Raw genomic sequence first — 24711 nt, forward strand, 5'->3', positions numbered from 1 at the left:
TTAAGCAGTGATATCATGCTTTATTTAATTTTTTTTAATGAGTTGTGCATTGTCACAGCAGGAACCAAATGATTTTGTATTGCAGCACATAGCTCTTAAATCCAGTATGCCCCATTTTCGTTCACGGCACAACAATGTGTTGATCTAAAGTAAGCCTACTGAAAATTGTATTTTACGTTGGACCTGCGTTGAGCATTGTTGCCCATGGTGCATGATGTTAATGAGCCCAACAGTAATAGTTAACAGTCAAACGTCATACAGTCTACAAGCTAGAAAAACGTATAAACATTAAAAACGCCTAGTATAAAATACAGATCCCCTAAGCATCTGAATAGCTATAGTATTAAATCATCAAAAGAGCAAAGAACAGGTTTCAAATGGTGGTGAAAGCAAACCTGTAATTCAGTCCTCCGTATTAATTATGTGATTGCCTCTCTAAACATTGAACAGGATTAGTCAAAAAAACTGGAGTCTAGTCTTGAGGTCAGAGACCAAATGAGGAAAGGAGAAAATAACAGTGCAGTCAACTTGTACAATGAACAGAAATCAATCAACGAGAAGCAGAACAAGACGACCTCTTACCGTGATTAATGTGACCCTTGGAAATTAGTAACCGATGTCCTGTGGGGGTTGTTGCTTTATCGCAAGCTGAATGCAAAGAGTGCAGCTGTGTACTGACATTCAAAGAAACCGGTGGTGTTTTTCCTATCACACACACACCACCCTCCTATTCAGATTCACAGAGAAACAGCTCTGACTGAAGGCCACATTTCAGTAGTATAACAAAAGCAAGTTTTCACAAGTGAATAAGAATGGATTTCTATTTTCTGACAAGGAATTAACTGTAAAGCCGTTGTCTTAATTCTCAGGAAATTTGGCAGCCTTTAGTCAACCTCAGCAAGCTGTATTCATCTAGCACGGTTTGCATGCACTATTGAGCTGGAGCTTCTAACGTACAAACCAATTTTAACAGAACTGATCAGCGATTCCATATTGGACCAACAACATACATAAACGATCAGTACAGTATAAAAAAAAAAAAAAAACCCTACTGGCATCTGTGGTACCATGGAGAGCTCCGGCCGTATCACCCTGCTAATGGCCAGCATGTTCCTGGATTCCAAGCTGACCAAGCTCTCCGCCCCATGTGGACACAGGCACTACAAATTATGTATATCTCAGGCGAGATGCAGAGCACATATAGGAGAGGTTTGATTCTTTGACCATATTAAAAAAAAAAAAAAAAAAATTCTTGCATATATGTGTCTATCTATACCGAAATAAGGTTTACAAGATTTCCTTTTTAATATTGGATATGCTGAGTTTGTAATACTTTTTATTCAGTTTTAAATGAGATAGAGGCTTGGAGGGCAAGCCCTTTGAACCTTCTTCCGGTCCCTCCCTTTCCTTGGGTGGACCAGGGTCTAGGAAGTTATTTGTCGCAGCAATGTGAGGGGACAGATATACCCGTTGAAGACCTTTGGTTTCGAAACGCGTTGGTCCAGCATTTACTGCACCCCACATTGCTTTTTATTTACCTTTACTTTTTGTGATCACTTTTACTATTGTCAATTATTTTGTTATACTCCAATAAACCCATTGGTTTGACCTGCACCATCTGGAGCCCTCCTTTTTTGCTATGTCCGTTGGAGCCCACTAGGAGTTGTCTTGAGGTATACCTTGCTGGATATGCCATTGTTTTTGGAGTTCATTATTGGAGAACGGAGGACCCCTCAGCTGATCCATCTGCTGTGTATAGCACCTGATTTAGATCCTGTCGGATCACAAGCTCGTTTGACTCACTGTATGTATAACATGTGTGTCCATCCCAGCTGGTAAGAGTATCCATCTTATCTTAAGTGATGACAACTTTTTTCCCTTTTTGTTTCAGTGTAACCCCAACAGGAAGAGACATCTTCCCCATCCTTCACTTTGTGGACTTTATTTTATATGTTTCATTACAGCTCTACTCACCCTTGGATGCATACGCTTTCTGTATTTTGCACAATTTTATAATCACATTGGTCATATTGTGTGGTTTATATTATCAATCCTATTTTTGCATTGGCACTTCTTTATTTCACTGTATGTAGTCATACATCATTGTATCTTGGCACATGCACTTTATAACGCTAAACTATATTACCCCACTTCCATTTAACTTTGAGTTTACAGCAGCTTTTACATATTTTGTTTAGCGCAGTGTTTTCCCCTTTTTCCACAATACCCTGTTATGCCTGCCAGTGAAGGCCACCTACTGCAGCTTCCTGTGATGACATTGCAACAATGCTGCACTGCTCCTAAATTCAGAACAAAGTTTGACACTCATGTAGGCTGTGCTTGCACTACAATGGAACAAAAAGAATGTTGCAGGGGGAACATGCGAGACAAATGAAGGATTTGGCTCAGGCATGGACAATAAAGGAAGTTTTAAGGCTTGTGCATCACATAATGGGACTTGTTTAGACTGTCATACAGAAGCCTTTAGCGGTACATTAGGTTTATTGATTCTAGAGAAGACAACCCAATGGACTTCGGAAGAAAAAGACACACTATAATATTAACCACTTTAATACCAGGCACTTAGACACCTTCCCGCCCAGACCAATTTTCAGCTTTCAGCGCTGTCGCAATTTGAATGACAATTGCGCGGTCATGCTACACTGTACCCAAACAAATTTTTTATCATTTTGTTCCCACAAATAGAGCTGTCTTTTGGTGGTATTTGATCACCTCTGCAGTTTTTATTTTTTGCGCAACAAATAAAAAAAGACCGAAAATTTTGAAAAAAAAAACCAAGTTTTTCTTTGTTAAAACTTTTTTGTAAATAAGTACGTTTTCTTCTTCAATGACGGGCACTCATAGGCGGCACTGATGGGCACTCATAGGCGGCACTGATGGGCACTCATAGGCGGCACTGATGGGCACTCATAGGCGGCACTGATGGGCACTCATAGGCGGCACTGATGGGCACTCATAGGCGGCACTGATGGGCACTCATAGGCGGCACTGATGGGCACTCATAGGCGGCACTGATGGGCACTCATAGGCGGCACTGATGGGCACTCATAGGCGGCACTGATGGGCACTCATAGGCGGCACTGATGGGCACTCATAGGCGGCACTGATGGGCACTCATAGGCGGCACTGATGGGCACTCATAGGCGGCACTGATGGGCACTCATAGGCGGCACTGATGGGCACTCATAGGCGGCACTGATGGGCACTCATAGGCGGCACTGATGGGCACTCATAGGCGGCACTGATGGGCACTCATAGGCGGCACTGATGGGCACTCATAGGCGGCACTGATGGGCACTCATAGGCGGCACTGATGGGCACTCATAGGCGGCACTGATAGTTGGCACAGATGGGCACTGACAGGTGGCATGAATGGACACTGATGGGTGACACTGCTTGTTTGCAGTGATGCCCCTAAGGGTGGCATTGCTGGGCATCACTGCAACATAATGGTGCCAATCAGTGCCCATTTGTGGGCACTGATTGGCACAGATTTGGCACATATGGATGGCCATGGGGTACATACCTGGCCATCCACATGTTGCCCCTTCCCTGGTGGTCCTAGTGGCGATCCCTGGTGGTCCAGTGTGGTGATCTGCGGGGGGGCTGCGCTGATAATCAGCGCAGACCCCCCCTGCCAGGAGAGCCGCCGATCGGCTCTCCTCTAATCGCGTCTGTCAGACGCGAGTGAGGAAGAGCCGATCAACGGCTCTTCCTATTGACAGCGTGATCAGCCGTGATTGGACACGGCTGATCACGTGGTAAAGAGCCTCTGCCGGAGGCTTTTTACCAAGATCAGTGTAGCGGTGTGTCAGACTGACACACCGCTCCACCGATCGCCGCGATGCGCGCCCCCGGGGGCGCGCTGCGGCATGTTATCCTGCTGGACGTCATATGACGTCCAGTCAGGATAACAGAACCGCTTCCCGGACGTCAATCCACTATAGGGCGGGCAGTGGTTAAAAAATTTTTTAAAATTTTTAATATATATATATATATATATATATATATATATATATATATATATATATATATATATATATATATATATATATATATATATATATATATATATATACATACATATATACATATATACATATATACACACACATATATATATATATATACATATATATACATACACACACACACACACACACACACACATATATACATACACTTTTTATACAGCCAAACTGAAATGTTTTTGTTGGGGGGGGGGTCACAGGAGTGCAATTTGTTTTGCACTCCTGTGGCCCATTTTCAGCAGAGAGCGGACCGCAATCTGCTGACATCACAGAAATCGGTCCAGGCAACACGTCATCCCGACAACGGGAGTTTGGATCCACCAGGTGCCTGGACTGGCACCTGTCTCAAAGAGTCGCTCCAGTGAGCAAGTAGCAGCAGAGCAGAGAGCTGTAAGAACGGAGCCATCGGCAATGTTCGATTACTCGGTTCTCAGTGTAGAGGCGCCAGGGGACAGATGCTGCATCCATTTAAGTATGGAGGAAAAACCCCCAAACCCATACTTTTCTTTTAGAGCATTAAATGAAGGGGAAAAAAAAAAAAAAAAACATTGCTACTGTAAACAATTGTTCCAATTGCTTTGCAATGAAAAGAGGTGGTAGCATCAATCTCCACAACATCTGTCCTCTTACCAGTATCATTCTGAGTTTACTGTCTGTCCCTCAAGCTTCCCCTTGTTAACGCTTGCCTTTCAAATACACCCATCAAGAGCTCTCTTGAAGGACTAAATCATTTAATATGTACAACATGTTATGTAACTTTGCACTAGTCTATTTTTAGTCAAGGATAATCCTGTGTCGCTGAAGGATTTTTTTCCTTAATGTGTATCTGTGAAACACAAGCCTTGCTTTTGCATGCTGGCATTCAAATGGGATCTCTCAGCCCAAGCAACAAAAATGTGGATTGGGCCTATTGCACAAGCATAAAATTGGTGAAATTAGTCCTTCGATAATTGTCCCAAGACTTCAGGGAGTCACCCAAATACGGAGATCTATTTTCTGCATCAAATATATGAAAAAGGATAAAAAAAAAAAAAAAAAACAAAAAAAATACAAAAACAACTTTGCTCTACAAAATTGTGGGCACTCCTTAGCATAGTATGTAGGACTGCCCACCATGCTAATATCTGATATGTTTTGGGCACCAATGTCCAGAGTCACCTACACAATAGCAAGGCTGCAATTTAACATTCGGGCCCAATTGACACTATGCACGCTGGTACTGTGTTGAGCAGCTATTTCAGCACAGTCCAACCGTAAGAAAAAAGACAAAATGCACTGCCACCTTTGTGCCTGGTTCATACCACCATGTTGTGGTGGTGTGCATGGAAGTTAAAAGTGGAATGCGCTGACATCTGTGCATCGGCACTGCAGCAATCCTCCTGGACAGCACACCAGTCGCAGGTTGTAACAGCACCTGGTGTGAATTAGCACTTAATGCGTTAACACAATTACAGCTAGAGCCTTACTTACGCATTTCATTCTTAAAAGGAACCTAAAAGTGGTTGTAAAGCCTTACAATCCACTTTTTACTACAGGTAAGCCTATAATAAGGCTTACATGTAGCTACCCCGGATATCTTTTAAACCTGTATCAGCATGTGCCGACGTCATCGGCACATGCGCACTGAAGCAATGGCTCGTTTGTGCTGTTGCTTCAGCTAGCGTGTCGTTACCAGCGGCTCCTGTGACGTCATCGCAGCTCTGGCTAATCACAGCACCAGAGCCGGACTGCTGCAGGGGCTTTGATCTAAGGTGAGTATTTCATAATAAGCTAGTATGCTATGCATACTAGCTCATTATGCCTTTGTCTTGCAGGGTTTTTTTTTATTTTTTGTAAAAGCTCACCCCCTAAACATCTGCTTTAAAGTAAACTTGGACTTGGCATCAGATAAATTTTTTTAATTCAGAAGCCCAAGCAAAATCTTTTATCTCATGGTAGTCCTGTGCTCACAGATGTGATCGGGAGCCAATGGCTGCGCTGCTATCCAATCAAGAGCCAAGAACCCTGGGCAAAGAGGTATAACGCGTCTCTGACAAAGGATCGAAGTGGGCCAGGTGGGTAAAACGGGGGGGGGGGGGGGGGGGGGCTGGGGGTCAGTCACTGTCAGAAGTTTTTTCACCTTAATGCATAGGATGGAGGAGTTTACAACCCCTTTAACTGAACAAGCTGAAGTTAGAAGCCGATTGGCTACAATGTACAGCTGCACCAGATTTGGCACTCCAGTTTTAGTAAAACACAGATGGGACTAAATTTGCTGCCTATTAGACTGTAGAGTCAAACACCCTGCACAAAAGCTATAACAGAATGGTGGTGGTGGTAAGCCTGTGCTGGCTGTTCATAAAATCTGCCTAAATATCCAACTTCAATTGGTCTTCAAGTGTATGCAGGAAAAGTATTATGCAAGTGAACACTAAAGCAGGCCATATATTAAGCAATTTTTTTTCCCTCCACTACAGATTGAAGGAAATAAAATGCTCGAGTCTTCCCCCCCATATCAACAGTCAGTTTTGGTGGAGGAACCCACCAAAAGAGTGCTGAACCTCTTTGAGATGCCTACATAGTTTATTCAGAGTGAACAGATTGGTGTTGTATATACAGTAGGTCATCAGTTCAGTCTGACATTCACCATGCAATATCCTTGGTACTTGTAGACATCTAAAGATAAAGTGTTAAACGTTTTTCTAGTTTTAGGTAGTGGTGATTAGAACTCTTAGCAATGTTAAACAAAAACTTGACATCCAGGTTTCCATCAGATAGTTTTACCTACACTTCTTGTTCTGACAGGAGGTGCTGGAAAATCTGAAGTAGAGTCACCCTATGCATTAAGGTAAAAAACACCTGGCAGTGACCGGCCCCCCAGCCTCCCCGTTTTACTGACCTGAGCCCGGGAACTTCCGTGACAGCAGTTCTCCTAGGGTGTTATCTGATGCGGGGCCACCAAGGGACCACAGAAGATGGTGCAAAACGAGCTGCACGGTGGAGGCAAGTATGACTTTTTTTTTAAAATAAACTAAGCTTTACAATTAGTTTATTTTTTTGTGTGTAGATTTATTTCCACTCTAAGCTAATCTGTATAAAGTATTTACATGAACACAATGACAAACAAACATCTATAAACGAGCTTACAGCATGGAAGTGACTTACATCACAAAATTACAAGAGCAGCACCACCACGATTTGTCATTACACTGCAACATGGCCATCTACAGTAACCTAGCGCCTATTGAACTAGTTTCCATTTTACCTTTTAAATTGCCCATATTTCACTTCCTGCAGTGTACGTTGATTTTCTGTCAGAGCAAACCTCTAAGTGGTTTATATGTACTGCCCTTTAACTGAATTGTTTGTTACACCAGCCTGAACAGCTAAAGTGTAGATAACAAAGAGAACGATATTATTGGGCTAGCAAACAGCATGAAAGTTCAACATTATTTTCCTTCTCAGTGGTAGCAAAAACAGTTGGTATCAACTTCAAAAGATCAGTATCAACAACTTTGATGTCACCTTAGGACAAGGGTTATTTGAATGGAAAAAAAAAAAGTTTATGCTGTGAAAACAGTGGAAAGTCTATAGACTCAGAAAGTGACCAAGTCTTGCTGGGCAAAATGCAAAGATGGACTCATATTGGGCAAATTGGTAAAAATGTCAAGTCAGTCCTCTACCTGAAACCTGACATTTTCACCAATTCGTCCTGCAAGGAAAATCAAATGCATTTACTAGTTCATGAATCACTTCTCTAGCTATAAATTTTATTTAGAAATGTCAAACTAGATCCTGGTTCATCACGATACACTTAAATATTTTTTTTTTTTTTTTATAATGTAGGATTTCTTGTCTCAAAATCTCAAACTATGACAGGCAGTATATGAACAGATGACAAAAAAAAAGTGTAAAAAGATCTTAGCTGTGTTTCCAGTAAGTTGACTGTAAAGGGAAACGTTACCATTTGACTAAAAACACATTTTGAGTGATAATAGAGGAGACACTGCTGGTGGTAGGATTTCAATAGGTTTTTGCATTTAAAAGCAGATAGCAAGTGGTTGAAACGCTTTTCCAGTATTCTAATCATGTCTAGTAGGGCAAAAAACTGAATTTGGACTTTTGAAGGAAATGTACATTCCTATTTTCCCTCCAAGTACAGATTTGGCAGAAACCCAGTGAGCTAACTTCCTGTATTGCGCAGACAACTGCTGACTTTTACTATTAGGATACTTACCTGTCCAGGCATCCAGGGGTGTTCTCACTCGAGAGGATACTTTATTTGGTACTTGGGTGCTGTTGCGGCTCCACAGCCTGTTTTCTACTGCACATGTGCGAGTTGCGCTGTGCTTTCTCAATGGGGCCTGTTGCGCGGGGGGGGGCAATTTCTGGCTTACTTCGTCGTGGCAAACTGAGCCAGGAGTGGAACCGGGTACCTGTCAAAACCAGGTACTCACTCCCCCCACACAAAAAGGTGCCAAATGTGGCAGCGGAAGGAGGCAGACAAGCGAAGATTCCCCTTTTGGGTGGAGCTCAGCTTTAAGCTCCTGCCCCATAGCTCCTGGCTAGTGTTCCCACCCAGGCAACAAAACACCCCACCCTCTGCACAGCTCCATAACATTGGGGGGGGGGGAGGTGCGAGTACAGAAAAAAATGCATGAATTACAAGAGATTTGCAACCATCAAAAATGGCAATAAAAACTATTTTATGTTATTTGGGCATAGGTGCACTCTTATAATTGGTATCAAGGTATGGGTGGACTTTGAAGCTCTTACGGCCTGTACACATGATCGGATTTTCCAACAACAAATGTTGGATGTGAGCTTGTTGGCTGAAAGTCCGACCGTGTGTATGCGCCATTTAACATTTGTTGTCGGACTTTCCGTCAACAAATGTTGGCTAGCAGGTGCTCAAGTTTTCCGCCAACAAAACTTTGGCGTTGGAATTTTCGATTGTGTGTACACACGTCTGATGCACAAAAGTTCACGCATGCTCGGAATGAAAGCAGAAGGAGCCACACCGGCTATTGAACTTCCTTTTTGTCAGCTAGTCGTAAGTCTTGTACGTCACCACGTTCGTAATTGTTGGCCAACATTTGTGTGACCGTGTGTATGCAAGACAAGTTGGAGCCAACAACCTTTGAACAAAATTCCACGTTTTTGTTGTCGGAAAGTCCGATCGTGTGTACGGGGCATAAGGTTATTTGTCTTCAAGGTCGATATTCGAACAGTGTACAGGCAGGCTGAATGTACCAAGTTGATCGATCAACTTGGGTACAACCAGCATGTCAGGTTTTACCTGCAATTATCGATAGCCATTACTATAGCCACTAAAAATCACTGTCTTTTCCCGGCAGGGGTGGCTTCCCCCACTGGAAGAAGACAATGGCCTGGCAGGAAAGATTCCTGCATCAACGCTGTTGACGGGGGAACACAGCGTTGGTTGCAGGAAAGAAATTCACATGTATTGTCAGCCTAAGAAGTAAATTGCTGATAAAATGTTTAAAAAAAAATTGCAGAACTTTAAATGCTTGACTCGCATGATTTTCATTTTCCCATTAAAATGCACTTAAAGAGCTACTGAAGTAATTTCCCAGGCTTTGGCAGAAATTTGGATAGCAAATGAGTTTAAAAAACTAAATAAATAGAAGTGACATCCTGAACAAGCAATGATCATCAGTTGTTGTAAGATTTGTGTTCGCTCAGTCACGCAAACAAAAGTTAGAGGGGCCATGGCTCGTCTTAAAAAAAAAACGACAGTGAGATTAAGAACTTCAGCTGCGTAACAGTTTTTCCACAAGTCTTCTTGATTTAATTATGGTTAACATTTATCGCAAAGAACAGTAGGGAACAAAATTCTGGGATATCACTTTGGGTAGTGATCCTTGGTCTGCATAAACCAACAGCAAAGAAACAAAGCAATGTGTTAATGAGACTGCAAGTAAAGACTCCAATGAAGAGTATTTTTAGTCCCCATGATGACCAGGATCTTCCAGCCCTGTCTTACAGCAGAACTAAACCCTTCTACACTTTACAAAGAAGCTGCCATCTTAAAAGTGGAGTTCCACTTGTCTCCCCCCAAAATTAAGTCAGCAGCTACACATACTGTAGCTGCTGACTTATTAGTACACCAGCCAGCGGAGGTGACGCTTTCAGAGCAGCCTTGTGTGTCAAGCCAGGGACTGAGCAGGTCAGCGGGGGTAAAAGTATAATTATTAAAAGAAACCTTCCTTGGATGATTTATTGCCATTGGTGATGCATTAAGTAGATATAAGAAATTGCAGAGTGTTGAATTCTGGAAGCAAATCCACCCATACCACCCACAAGGAAAAAAATGTAAAATATGACAGCAGAAATAATGCAACAGAAGCACTATATCTTAAGTCCAATCTTTGTTTTTAGTGGACAAATTACATTTTGTTTTTGTTCCAGAGACACCATGAAGAGAGACTCTCTCGTGAAGGGTTAATGAAAGAAGACTTCTCTCCAACACCCCCCCACCCCCGCTTTCAGATCTCACATCTGTTCAGGTGATTATCACCAGGACACATAGAAAAGGTAGGTAGAACCAGCCTGCCGGATTCTCTTGCAATAATCACGGTTTTCTCTGCTGCAGTTTACGCAGACCTGGCAGGGATTCCCACATGAACACTGTTGATGGGGGAATGAAGCACATTTCTGGGAAATTGAGAAATATGCTCCATGTATGGCCGGCATTACAACTTGTGCAGCAAAGAAATTCAGTTCTACAATTTTTTTTTTCCCCCACATGGCACAAACGAGGCATGAACGAACGAACACATAAGTGTCAAAAATGGAACAAGCTTATACTACAATTTATGCAGTCAGGCTTTCTAAATATACAGAAACACCACTTTTTGGCATAACTATACATACGCCAATACCAATTTTTTTCTACACCATGCTACATTACCGAAGATATCTGTGCAACCAAAAAATATAGTATTAAAGAGGAAGTAAACTTTGTACCTATAAGCCTAAAAAGGCTTACCTATAGGTACTGTAAATATCTCCTAAATTTGCACCGTTTAGGATATATTTACTGTATACTGCGCCAATGACATTGGCACATGCACTCTGAATGGCCGCGTGTGCCGTTTCTTCAGGGCCCTGTCCCGTGACCGGAGACTCCCACACGCATGTACGGGAGTGACGCAAGCGCGGCTCTGGCCAATCACAGCGCTTGAGCTCACAAACCTGGAAGAAAGACTGGGGAAGAGGTCAACCGTCTCAGTGGTGTGCAGACGCCTCAGAGGGCTTCGTTCTATGGTGAGTATTTCATAATGAGCTAGTACGCGATGCATAAAATCTCATTATGCGTTTATCTTATAGGTGTTTAGTGGGGGGGGGTGGGGGGGTGTTACTACCTCTTTAAACCTTCTCAGAGAGAAATGGGGCTGCTATTGCCAGCCATTATCTAAAAATACTGGTTGGCTTACAAATTGTAAAGTCTTTGCTTTAGCTCCGAGCAAACAGCAATATGAGCGTAAAATGCAGTCAGAACTGCAAGGCTTATCAACCGTTGATAACCTGAAGAGCCAACCCAACAGTTTCTGGAAAACAGCAGCTAGCACAAACATATGAACAATCTACACTGTACAATAAGTTCAGGGAAGCATAAAGCTGGTTTTAAACCACTTGGACTGGAAGATTTGCCCCCTTATTGACCAGGCCATTTTTTGCGATAAGGCACTGTTGCTTTAACCAAAACTATCACGGTTGTGCAACGCTTTACCCAAACAAAATGGACATCTTGTTCCACAAATAAAGCTCTTTGGGTGGTATTTGTTCACCTCTGCGGTGTATTTTTTGCGCTATAAACAAAATATCCCCAAAAAATGTAAAAACAAAATTTCTTCCTCAGTTTAGGCTGATATGTATTCTTCTAAAAAAAGTTATAGCATCTACAAAAATAGGGAATAGATTTATGGCATTTTTATTAAAAAAAATTGTAATGTCGGTGATCTGCAATTTTATCGCGACTGCGACATTGCGGTGGACAGAGCGGACACTATTTTGGGACCATTGACATTTATACAGTGATCATAGCTAAAAATAGCCACCGATTACTGTATAAATGTCATTGGCAGGGAAGGTGTTAACACTAGGGGCCGATCAAGGGGTTAAGTGTGTCCCCTAGGGAGTGATTTTAACTGTGGGAGCATGGGACTGACTGGGGGAGGAGACCGATTGCTGTTCCTAAGCATTAGGAACACATCAGTCTCCTCACCCCTGACAGAACGGAAATCTGTCTGTTTACATTAACAAACCTTCTGTTTTGTCAGGAGCGATCGCAGGTGCCTGGCGGACACGTGCATCAGCTCCGTCGTTGCGTGCACGCGCCTCCTGCAGCGCACGCGTGCCCCATAGTACTCTTAAAGAGGCCGACATACACCTACGGCGCCTTGCTCAGAGGGGCCAATCTACCCCAGTATAACTGATCCTCAAGTGGTTAAAGTGGTTCTAAAAGTAAAAGTTTTTTTATCTGAATGCATTACCTTCACCTTGCTGTTTGTTTTTCCCACCCCTGACAGTCACTTTAAGGGCCCTTTCACACCAATCGGGTCAGTCTGCCAGTTTTTTAGGTGAACCAGATCTTTCAATTTCCTCTATGGAGCAGTGGCGGAAAACAAAATCGCCTGTCCATTTACACCAGCCAACATCTGATCTGCTAAAAACTGACAGATGGGGATCAGTTCCCCATCCTTCTGGCAGATCGGAACGGATGGCAGCCATGTGTAAACAGATAGGCGATCTTTTTACATCAGATCACCTATAGAGGAGAGTGAGCTGTGTCTGTGTCCGCTCTGCATAAGTGGAGCAGACAGACCAGCTTACAGATTCCCCACTGAGCAGATGGACTCAGAGCTAGCCCCATTTGTAAGGGGCCTAAAACAGAACAAAAATGACATATGTAGTAGCATGCTGGAAGGTGGAGAGAGTAGGGTAGACCCTGTCCAGCCAAAGGCTAGGGCAAGGTACAGGACAACCGGGACTCAGAGGAAGTGGGCTAAATACTGCTGGCCATCTTACTGAACACATCTAGTGACAAAGTACTGCAGGAGAAATTTGTGGATTGATGGTAAATATTGCTGGCAGTACAATGGCTTAGTGGTTAACATTTCTGTCTTGGAGCAGTGGGGTTCCCAGTTTGAACCCCAACACTACCTTGTACTGGGTTTGTATGTTTTCTTGTGCTTGTGTATATTTCCTCAGGGTATTCTGGTTTCCTTCCACACTCTAGTCATGATGCACATACTAGGACCTAAACTGGTGAGGTAGGGACCTTCGATTGTAAGCTACCTGTGCTGCATAAAATGGTCAGCGCTATTATAAATATTGCAGCAAACCTGATTGTTAATTTACCTTTTAATGTGATTTTTTTCTTCTTGTTCTGGTTAGAGTTCTGCTTTAATTGCATCACTAAACCATGATACAGAGAACAGACTTTTCTAAACGAAATTTCAATTACACTATGAGGAAAAAAACCCTTCCAGATTAGAACAAGTACAAGCATTTCCTGTTCCAAGTAGCCTGCCCTTCCTATCTATGTCATTTACTGGCACTAGGATTACATAAACTCTTGCTCAAAAATGCTGGGCAGTAATTTGAGAACAGAATCAACGGCTTACTTGCAAAAGGGCTTTTAAGAGATCAAAGTAAATAAACACAACTAGTCAATTTAATAGATATTGCAAAGTTCTGCTTCTGTTACACAAATCCCATCTAAGCATTCCTATAGTGCAGGATGAAAGTTTAGGGGAACAACAAACAAGTGATCTTTAGTTAGACTCAAATACTGGAGATAAACCTTGAGCTGCAGCTCACTAACATTTTATGAAAACTAAACCACATATTAGTGCCCCATTACCCCTTACTACAAAGGCCAAGAATGTAAAGGATTTATGAGATTGAGGGGCCCTGGGGAGCAACGCTGCACCAGCTTGATATCAACTTCTAAACAAAAAGTCCTTAAAATGACAACCCCCCCAATATTAAGCATACCATCCATGAGTAACGGGTTTACCCTTTGCATACTGTTCCTTTCATCACAGAAAAAGGATAGGGGCGTTACAAAGCTTTCAGAACTAAAGCACAAAGACTAATAGGTTTCCAGCTGTCCTGTGTGTGACGTTTAAAGTGCAACTCTTGTTTTTTGTAGAATTATAGTCCCTTGAGGTACACCATTAAAAAAAAAATTAAAAATGATAGCAAGCTTCACTTGTGTTTGGTAGAAATGCAGCAAGGCTGAACGGTTTATATCTCAGCTTTCTAGGTCACCCCCCACCTACTTAACATGCTAATGGAGCTTTTAAATAAACTATTATCACTGGTTCTCTGTGCTTCTCTATACAATGCAGGCTGATCATAACTAGTGAAAGGGGTCAACAGGATGCAATACATACCTACCTAAACATCACATCTCCAGCAAACCCCCTACTCCTCCGAAGGGTGGATGTCAGACGGCAGGAGAGGCCATTACTGGGGACTAAACCATGATAGAAAGAACCAAAAACAAAGGAAATGTGAGGGGGAAAGTGTTAGATGCTGGATACCATGTTACTTGCTGCAGTTCCTAATGCACATTGTGTTGATGCTCACAGTGTGCAGTGAAATAAAGTTAATTTCAGTACAGAGAGGAGCCTGTATAACTGGGCAAAACTGAAAGGCTGGAGTTCAAATTTCAACAGAGTGCCAAATGGGAGATCTTTGCAATCATGAGAAAAAGCGATGAGCCAAACCTCTGAGCAGGAAGATGAGAAACCTGGGAAGCCTGGTACACAGAGGGGGAATTTACATATCCTGGAGCAGACAATGTAGTAACCTGCTTCCAGCTTCAGCTTGTTCAGTTAAAGCAGGATTTAAACCCCTCGATTTTATATGCTTCTCAAAACAGAAACATTTATGACATGCAGTGAATGATAACTGTCACAGGTGCTTGTGCTCTCCACAGAACTGTCAAGCCGCTTCCGGGGGGGGGGGGGGGGGGGGGGGGGCGGACAATGCTTGCTTCTGAGGGTGCTCTGTCGACAAACAGCATGGCTTGGCTCCACCCTTGTTCCCTCCTCACTGGCTGACAGCAGTGGGAGCAAGGTTAGCTGCATGCTGAAGGTTTACCCTAAGACCCCTTTCACACTGGGGCGGTTTGCAAGCGATATTGTACTAAAAATAGCGCCTGCAAACCTACTCGAAACTGCCGCTGCTGTGTCTCCAGTGTGAAAGCCCTCCGCTGGCAGGAGGGAAAAAAAACTCCTGCAAACAGCATATTTGGAGCTGTGAAGGAGCGGTGTATACACTGCTCCTGCCCATTGAAATCAATGGGGCAGCGCGGCTATACCGCCACTGTAGCAGCACTTTGCGGGCGGTTTTAACCCTTTTTTGAATACCACCGCTAAAACGACGGTAAAGTGCCGCTAAAAGCAGTGGCGTTCTACTGCCGACGCCCCCACCGCCCCAGTGTGAAAGGGGCCTGAAGTGGATGTAAACCCGATTCATGAAATTTGAGCTATTTCTGCAGTGTTTTTTTCCTCCAATCAGCTGTCTTGGCTGAATGCCCAGTCTCCACTGTAGTGGTAACCAGGAAGAGAAAATCTAACATGTGAACATTCTAAACCAGTGTTTCTCAGCTCCAGTCCTCAAGGCGCCCCAACAGGTCATGTTTTCAGGATTTCCCTCAGATGAAACAGCTGTGGTAATTACTAAGGCAGTGAAACGGATCAAATCACCTGTGCAAAATAATGGAAAGCCTGAAAACGTGACCTGTTGAGGCGCCTTGAGGACTGGAGTTGAGAAACACTGTTCTAAACGGTACATAAAGACAGCAGATATAGATGTAAAACTAATATAGGGAGATTGGTTTCATCTCTGTGCATCATCTGAGGCTGTTCACTTCACTGGGTAGATGTGAGGGTTTACAGCCACTTTAATGCAGAGAATGCATTAAAGTAAAAAAAACCTTTTGGTTTTAGAACTTTAAAAAGTTGTTTTGGAGAGCATCCATGCTATAAACATATGAAAGTGACCCCCTAACCACACAAAATTCAGCCTGTAAAAGATAACTTACCTTTCTAACTGTGGTGTACTAAAACATTGGAGATCCCCAGCTGCCACTGGTATTTGACATTTCCAAGTGTGCTGGATACCTTTCCCCTTCCTGTGTGATGTAGTTCCTCCCACCAACCACTATGCCACTAGCATATATTTTAGTCCTGCAGGGGACAGTGGGAGGAACTAAAGCAGGGCAGGGAAGTATCTGACATACTTTAAGTATTACATACCAGCGATTGCCAGAGATATGCAACACAGAAAAGTTTTAAGATCTTTTACACGCAATTTTAGCTTCACTTTGTGCAGGTAGTGACAGGGACACTTTAATTACCTTTTGTAAAGTCCCATCCGCACAAATATCAACATGGAAAACCAAACTGTAGCCCACTTATAGATATCAGTACAAGTGGCGACAGTCTGCCATTTATTCCTTTTTATTGCCCATCCACACATGCACCAGGCTTGTCTTCTAAATCTAACAGACATGGAGTGCAGGCAGATGTAAGTATGTTGGCCACACAGAAAAAAGGCCTCAACATAATGGCACTTGTTCATTAAAGCAACAAAGGGACTCTGTGGCTACACTAACTCAGGCACAACTAGTGCTTCCGTAAACATTGGCCAAACAGATCTGTTCCAATATATACAATTGTATTTGTAAGCATCATTTAAGTGTTCCATTAGGTGATAAACATGTGTATGTTCCATTGTAAAGAACTTTTTGCCCGGGCCCATTTAGTCCAAATGGCTTGGTACAACAGTCATTGATCTATGTTCACTACACAAGGTTTTTTTGTTTTTTGTTTTAAAAAAAAAAAAAAGTCCTGAATACAAAAGGTTAGAATATCTGAAAAGTTTAAAGCGGTTGTATACCCGCTGACTTTTTTTTTAACCCTGTAAGGCAAAAGGCATAATGAACTAGTATGTACCGCATACTAGCTCATTATGAAATACTTACCTTAGAACGAGGCGTCGGTATCTTACCTGGTCCACGCCGAGGGAGCTGTCATGTTGCTGTCTTCCGGGTATCGCGGCTCCAGCGCTGTGAGTGGCTGACACCGCAATGTCGTCACTCCCACGCATGCGCGCGGGAGATTTCTTCCCCAGCAAGGTCTGGCAGCTGTCGGGCCTTCAGCCGAGAATCCCCTGTGCGCATGCGCCACTGCAGTCAGCGGCTCATAGCAAGGGGAATATCTCCTAAACCATACAGGTTTAGGAGATTTTTTTTTTACCTACAGGTAAGCCTTATTATAGGCTTACCTGTAGGTAAAAGTTAACAAATAGACTATACAACCACTTTAACTGCTACTTTGTCTACAAAGAAAATAGGTGTCTGCACAATGGTTCGGATCCTGTGGATTTTAACAATGCAAACATGCAAATTGACTGTCTTACCTCATTCGTACCTCCAAACTTTCAGCGCAAATTACAGATTTGGAAGGTGCGAGTATACACTCCAGATAGGCAAAAGTGTACCACCAGTTTAAAAAGAGGAAGTCCACCTAACAAAAAAAATTATTAAAAGCCAGCAGCTACAAATACTGCAGCTGCTGACTTAATGGACACTTACCTGTCCTCCTGTCCTGAGTTCAGCGATGTCGGCAGCCGGAGCATCGCTCAGCTCTTGGCTGCTGCCGCCATTCTCTGTGAGGGAATCAGGAAGTGAAGCGTTGCGGCTTCACTTCCCGGTTCCCTACTGCGCAAGTCATGCTGCACGTCCTAAGTGGTCCCCGCTATCTCCTGGGACCTGTGTGTTTCCCATGAGACAGCGGGGGGGTGCAGGAAGGGGCATGACTCCCGTGGGAGTCTATTCCAGGAAGTGGGTGCAAATACCTGTAATTAGACAGTTATCTGCACCCCCCTCCCCCCTGAAAGGTGCCAATTGTGGCACCAGAGGGGGGAGGAATCAGATGAGCAGAAGTTCCACTTTTGGGTGGAACTCAGCTTTAAATAGTACCCACAAAGAAACAGAATGCTTCACATTTTAACCTATGGACTAGTATAACAAGGTGCAATTTAACAAAAAGTAGCAAAAAAACAAAACAAAACACCTTCCATTAGTTGTCTCCCCACCCCCCCTCCTTAACCCGAGTCTTGTATCAATCCAGCACTTTACCTGTCTAAAGCAGCACTGGTTCTCTCACATCAGGCTCAGAAAGTGAGAATTATTGTCTCCCATTGCTGCCAATCAAATGCTGTGAGGTGGGAGCAGAGAGTGGGGTTGAGCTGCGCATCAATAGAAGCACATAACCTGGATCAGAAGTGAGCCCAGAGGAGTGCTACCATAAGAAGCAGCTTCCTATGGGGGTGCACAGAGAAGAGCTGAGAGCCCCAGAAGGGGAGGTTTGGGGCAACTCTGTACAATACTGCACAGAGTAGGCAAGTATGAAAAAATACACACACATCTCTTTACAAATCACTTCAAGCTCCATGTAGATACACCATGTACTGATCTTTAGAGCCCTTGCACACTGGGGCGGGGGCGGCGTCGGCGGTAAAACGCCGCTATTAGCGGCGTTTTACCGTTGGTATTCGGCCGCTAGCAGGGCGGTTTTACCCCCCGCTAGCGGCCGAGAAAGGGTTAAATACCACCGCAAAGCGCCTCTGCAGAGGCGCTTTGCCGGTGGTATAGCCGCGCCGTCCCATTGATTTCAATGGGCAGGAGCGGTAAAGGAGCGGTATACACTCCGCTCCTTCACGGCTCCGAAGATGCTTGGGGGCTTTCCTCGGGGCTTTCACACTGGATACACAGCAGCGGCACTTTCAGGTCGGTTTGCAGGCACTATTAGCGCAATAGCGCCTGCAAACCGCCCCAGTGTGCAAGGGCTCTAAGGAAACCATTATCATTTCCTGTGATTTCAGCAAACAAGTCCCAACTATGGTCAGCAGGGGAGGGGGGGGGGGGGGGGTGTCATTGAATCTTCGCTTTTAAAGCAAAACCTGTGGCCGAAAGAGAAAAGCAAAACTAAGATCCTCAGCCATCAGTACATACTTGTTGCTGCAGTGGACCAGAGCTTCCCGTAGTTTCTCAGCTTCCTGAAAGTGAAGACTAGACATGCCTTGTACAAAATAATGTCTAAACTACTTATCAACCGACAAGGGTATTGTCACGTGGGGTAAGGATGTGCCTTTTCAAATGCTAATACAAACTTAAAGCAGTTTGCTTTTGTGCATATCAATGTTGGGAGGCTTGATGAGCCGAGGTGAGACCATCAGTAGCAGGCATTATGCAGCTTATGCCATCAGCTATCTACTGCCAATGCTAGCTTATAGCTTGATTAATTTGATTTAATGGTACTCCAATGCATCTTGCAAATATGTGAAATTGCATATCAAAAAACATGGTTACAAAGTACTATGCGTTTTGGCATGAGGCAGTTAAAAAAATTGCACAAAAGTGCATGGCTTTCTTTTTTTACGCACAGCACAGTGAAATGAATGGGCTGCCCATCACACCTGAATAGTCGTGTGACTAGAGCCCAATACAGGGTCACCTGTGGGGTTATTAGTTTTCATTCTTAGTCCCTTAAAAGAAGCACTATGTGTTCTGTAAAAATGGAAACCATGCAAACCCAATTCCAGACCCAGACTTTGGGTATTAAAGCAGAGTTCCACCCAAAAGTGAAACTTCCACTTTAAGGCCTCCTCCCCGACTCCTGTTTGTGAAACTGAGCTTTTGTGGAGGGGGGGGGGGGGGATGTTGGACGTAGGTACCCAAAATTTGACAGGTACCTGCTCCCACTTCCATGCATTTTTTTCCCCATTCTATTGCCATCTAACTGGAGTCTTCCTTAAAGTGTCTTTAAGCTGACCTTACACTGGACCCCCTTTCCCCATTCTACCCAGTTCCGCTGTACTAGATTGCCATGATCCCCTGCTGTCAGACACGGAAAAGCCACTTCACCAGTCCAGGGATTTTAAATCCCTGTAGCCTTCTCTCCTTTCCTCACAGTGCTGATATAGTACAAGGTAGACAGCTTCTGATTTGTCAGCCCCGTCCATGTGACACTGCGGACCAATTAAAGTCCCTGTAATCCATACTGGCTTAGCAATACGGACATGCCATTAAGCCGCAGGGCTTTCAAATCCCTGCACTGGTAAAGCAGCTTGTCAGTATGAGGTGAACTTACTTTAACAGCTGGTCCACACTAGATCCCACATATTTTTAATCTGCCATGCCCCTCATGACATCAACTGACAAAATGTATAGGGTGGAGTATGTATGATGTCACCATGCACACCAAGGTTGTTTTACATGCAGATCGGTTCCTGGGAACTTTTGATTGCTACATGCTGGATTTAATCTGTAACACTGAGTTTGCAGTATAATTTTTGAATAAACGGATTTGCAATTTTACACTGTGGGGCACTCTTTTCTATGGGCATTGGGATAGAGCAATGCTCATCACCAGCCATGACATTACCCCCATCAGTATAAAGGGAGAGGGGATTAGGCCTTCTGGGCTTGTGAACAGTGTATTTTTAGATTTATAATTTGGAGTCTAGGTTTCCGATAATGAGGAATTTACTGATTTATGCATCAAAAACCACACTGAAATGCACATGTTCTGAACTTAGATGAAGGGAAAAAAAAAAAAAAAAAAAGGGTAAAAATGCACTGGTACACATCAAAAACATGCATCAACAATGCAGAAATTTGTGGTGTGAACCAGCCCCTAGGCGACATCTGTCATTATTTCTGGTTTCTTTTCAAGCATACAGCAGTAAAAGTCTGAATATCTCATCTCTATACTGTTCTACTTCAATCAAACACCAACCAAAACCCAAAATGTAATAAATATGTAGCCAGTCACATGCTTCACTGTAATTTGTGAATGTCCAAGAAGCAGGAAAGTTTTCAGCATTAAGCAATTACAATGATAAACGCTTCTCCAGCAGGGTCCACTAATACAAAAAGAGAAGCCAACTAATTACAAGCTGTTGATGTGGGGACAAGCATAAGCATTTTTGTGCTTTAGACAGAAGCGCAGAACATCAGTAAACTGCTGCTGTATAACACTATTAAATGTCTGTTTGGGTCAAGGGATGCAGCCAATGGACAACCATAGGGAAGAAGATTAACTAATAAATGTTGGTATCAGAACAGTCAACCACTTGCACAAAAGAATGATCTGGCAATAGACATTTAGTATGCATACAATGCTTCACAATTACTAAAAAGGTTTCACTAAACAATTGGAAGGAGGTGGGGGCTTGTCAGAAAGCTCTGGGGAGTTGGATCACAAAGCAGAGTACGTTCTAATATGATTAAAGTTAAATTATAACTAAGCCTAAACCTACCCCCACTCTAAGACTGTTCCATCTACCCTGTAAAAAAAAATTTTTTTTTAAGTCTATACTTGCCTATTTTGATGCCGCTTTGGTCTGGTCACACGATCAGGTCCCAGCACCAACCTCAGTGTAAAGGAGGAACAGCAGAGAATGGCTGTCCTATAGTAAGATTATGGGTGACATCAGAATAGGTAGGTATACACATCCTTCTTTTACAGGGTAGACAGAAGTCTTAGAATAGGGGTGGGAGAAGGTTTAGGCTTAGTTAGAATTTGACTGGAATTGCACTATAAGGCTTGTTTTCTCTAGACAAGCCATCTCTTAAAGCGGTTGTAAACCCCCAACCTATTTTTACATATAGCTAAGCCTATAAGGCTTACCTATACGTATTGAAAATCTCCTAAACGCGCACCGTTTAGAAGAAGATATTTCAAGTACACTGAGCCGATGAGGTCATTGGGGCCTGCGCAATGAAAAACAGCCCTCCACGCTGTTTCTTCCCTAGCGCATGCTGTGACTGGCTGCTCCCGCATGCATGCTTGGGAGTGACGTCACACGGCTCCGGACAGTCAGAGCGAGAGGTCGCGGTCCCGGAACGAAGAGGGGTGAAGGTAGGTGCTTCCACCAGCGGGGACATCGTGGGCTCTTTGCAGGTAAGTGTCACATAATGGGCTAGTATGCGATGCATACAAGCCCATTATGCTTTTACTTTGCAGGGGAAGAGGAGTAAAACCCATCAGGGTTTACTCACTCTTTAACCACCTCCCGACCGCCCACTGTATATTGACGTCCTGTTTTTTAAAGATGGATATCTCGAAAACGGCAGCAGCTGCTGCCACAACCGAGGTATCCATCTTTAGGGCCGGCGATTCTGTACACGATAACGGTGGTCTCTGCGGCGTGTTCGCCGCGAGATCACCGTTATCGGCGGCGGGAGAGGTGCCACCCCCCCTTCCGCCGCTTACCGGAGCCGTCGGTAGCGGCGGAGGAGATCGGGACCTGTCACTGCTGAGGTACTGAGACGAGTGAGGCCAAGATGGCCCCCACCCGTCTCTATACCATGTGACGGCCGGGGCGACGTCATTACGACGGCTCCACCCACTTCTCTTAAAAGGCACAATTTTTTTTGTGTCATTTTTTTAAACGACTTTTTTTTTTTTTTTTTTGCATTTTAGTCTAAATATGAGATCTGAGGACTTTTTTGACCCCCCAGATCTCATATTTAAGAGGACCTGTCATGCTTTTTTCTATTACAAGGGATGTTTACAGAAGCGAACGCATACGTGAGTAGCGCCCGCATATGAAAACGGTGGTCAAACCACACATGTGAGGTATCGCCGCAACCGGTAGAGTGAGAGCAATAATTCTAGCCCTAGACCTCCTCTGTAACGCAAAACATGCAATCTGTAGAATTTTTTAAACGTCGCATATGGAGATTTAAGGGTAAAAGTTTGACGCCATTCCACGAGCGGGTGCAATTTTAAAGCGTGACATGATGGGTATCAATTTACTTGGCGTAACATTATATTTCACAATATAAAAAAAAATTGGGCTAACTTTACTGTTGTCTTATTTTTTTTTTCAAAAAAGTGAATTTTTTCCAAAAAAAGTGCGCTTAGAAGACTGCTGCGCAAATACGGTGCAAAAAAAAGTATTGCAATGACCGCTATTTTATTCTCTAGGGTGTTAGAAAAAAAACAATATATAATGTTTGGGGGTTCTAAGTAATTTTCTAGCAAAAAAACCTGTTTTAAACTCTTAAACACCTAAAATCCAAAACGAGGCTGGTTTTGAAGTGGTTAAAAAGGGTTTGTTCACACTGCGTTTTAAAGTGGTTATAAAGCTTTGATTTTTTTTCATAAAAACAAAACATGCTTATACTTACATGCTCTGTGCAAGGGTTTTGCACAGAGGAGCACCAATCTTCTGGGGTTCCCGTCGGCACTCCAGGCCCCTCTTCAGGTCAGAAAGCAGCTTTCCCTGGGGTCACCCGTGTGTGTTTGCTCCAGAGTCCTGCTGCTGCGTCCATTGACAGCGGGACTCGACCCCACGTCAGCCAATGGTTCCCACTGCTATCAATTTGCCTAATGAGATATCACCGGGATCCGCTGCGCTCATGCACATCACTGGATCAGATGGGGCTCAGGAAAAAAACGGGAAGTCTGAGGGCAGCTGCAGCACACAAGGTTTTCCACCTTAACTCATTAAATGTATTAGGGTGAAAAATCTGAAGGCTTTAGAACCAACCACTTTAAGCACTTGCCCACCGGGCAAATTCCAGCACCCCTCTCCAAAATGTAACATTTTTGCTAGAAAATTACTCAGAACCCCCAAACATTTTTTTTTTTTTTTTTAGCAGAGACCCTCGGGAATAAAATGGCAGTCACTGCAACTTTTGACAGTATTTGAGCAGCAATTTTTCAAAGGCGATATTTTGGGAAAAACATTCATTAAAAAAAAAAAAAAGGTTTGCCCAATTTTTTTGTATGTGACAGATGACGCGCCGCGTAGATACCTTACATGTCACGGTTTAAAATTGTGCACACTTGTGGTATGGCGCCAAACTTCAGTACTTAAAAATCTCCATAGGCATCCCTTTAAAATTTTTTTATAGGTTAGATGTTTAGTTATACCCCTTTCACACTGGCGCGCTTTGCAGGTGCTACAGCGCTAATAGCGCCTGCAAAGCACCCTGAAAGAGCCGCTACTGACTCTCCAATGTGAAAGCCCGAGTGCTTTCACGCTGGAGCGGTGCGCTGGCAGGACACTAAAAAAAGTCCTGCTAGCAACATCTTTGGGGCAGTGAAAGAGCAGCGTACACTGCTCCTGCCCATTGAAATCAATGGGGCGGGGCAGCGTAGCTATACCGCCGGCTGCAGCGCTTTGCGGTGGTTTTAACCCTTTCGCGGCTGTTTTTTTTAACCCTCTCAGCCGCTAGCAGGGGTAAAAGCGCCCCGAGAGCAGCAGAATAGTGCAGCAAAATTGATGGTAAAGCGCCGCTAAAAGTACCGGCGCTTTACCGCCGATGCACCCACCGCCCCAGTGTGAAAGGGGCCTTAGAGGTGGTCTAGTGCTAGAATGATTGCTCTCGCTTTAATGTTAGTGGTAATACCGCATATGTGGTTTGAACATTTACATATGTGGGCGCGACCTACGTATGCATTCACATCTGCGTGCGAGCTCGCAGGGGCATTTTCATTTTATTTTATTTTTTTTTACCTTTACACTTTCCCTTTAAAAAAAAAAAAATATGATCACTTTTGTTTTTATTACAAGGAATGTAAATCTCCCTTGAATGGTGCGCGACAGGTCCTCTTTA

General features: G+C 43.6%; 1 protein-coding gene across 1 annotated transcript in view; it reads right to left on the reverse strand.

Moving 5' to 3' along the window:
- Positions 1 to 24711, reverse strand: part of HIPK1 (homeodomain interacting protein kinase 1) — a 180682-nt gene that overhangs the window by 129597 nt on the left and 26374 nt on the right. The window lies entirely within an intron of this gene.

This window comes from Aquarana catesbeiana, linkage group LG02 (assembly GCF_042186555.1).
Source record: "Aquarana catesbeiana isolate 2022-GZ linkage group LG02, ASM4218655v1, whole genome shotgun sequence".
Taxonomy (NCBI): Eukaryota; Metazoa; Chordata; class Amphibia; order Anura; family Ranidae; genus Aquarana; species Aquarana catesbeiana.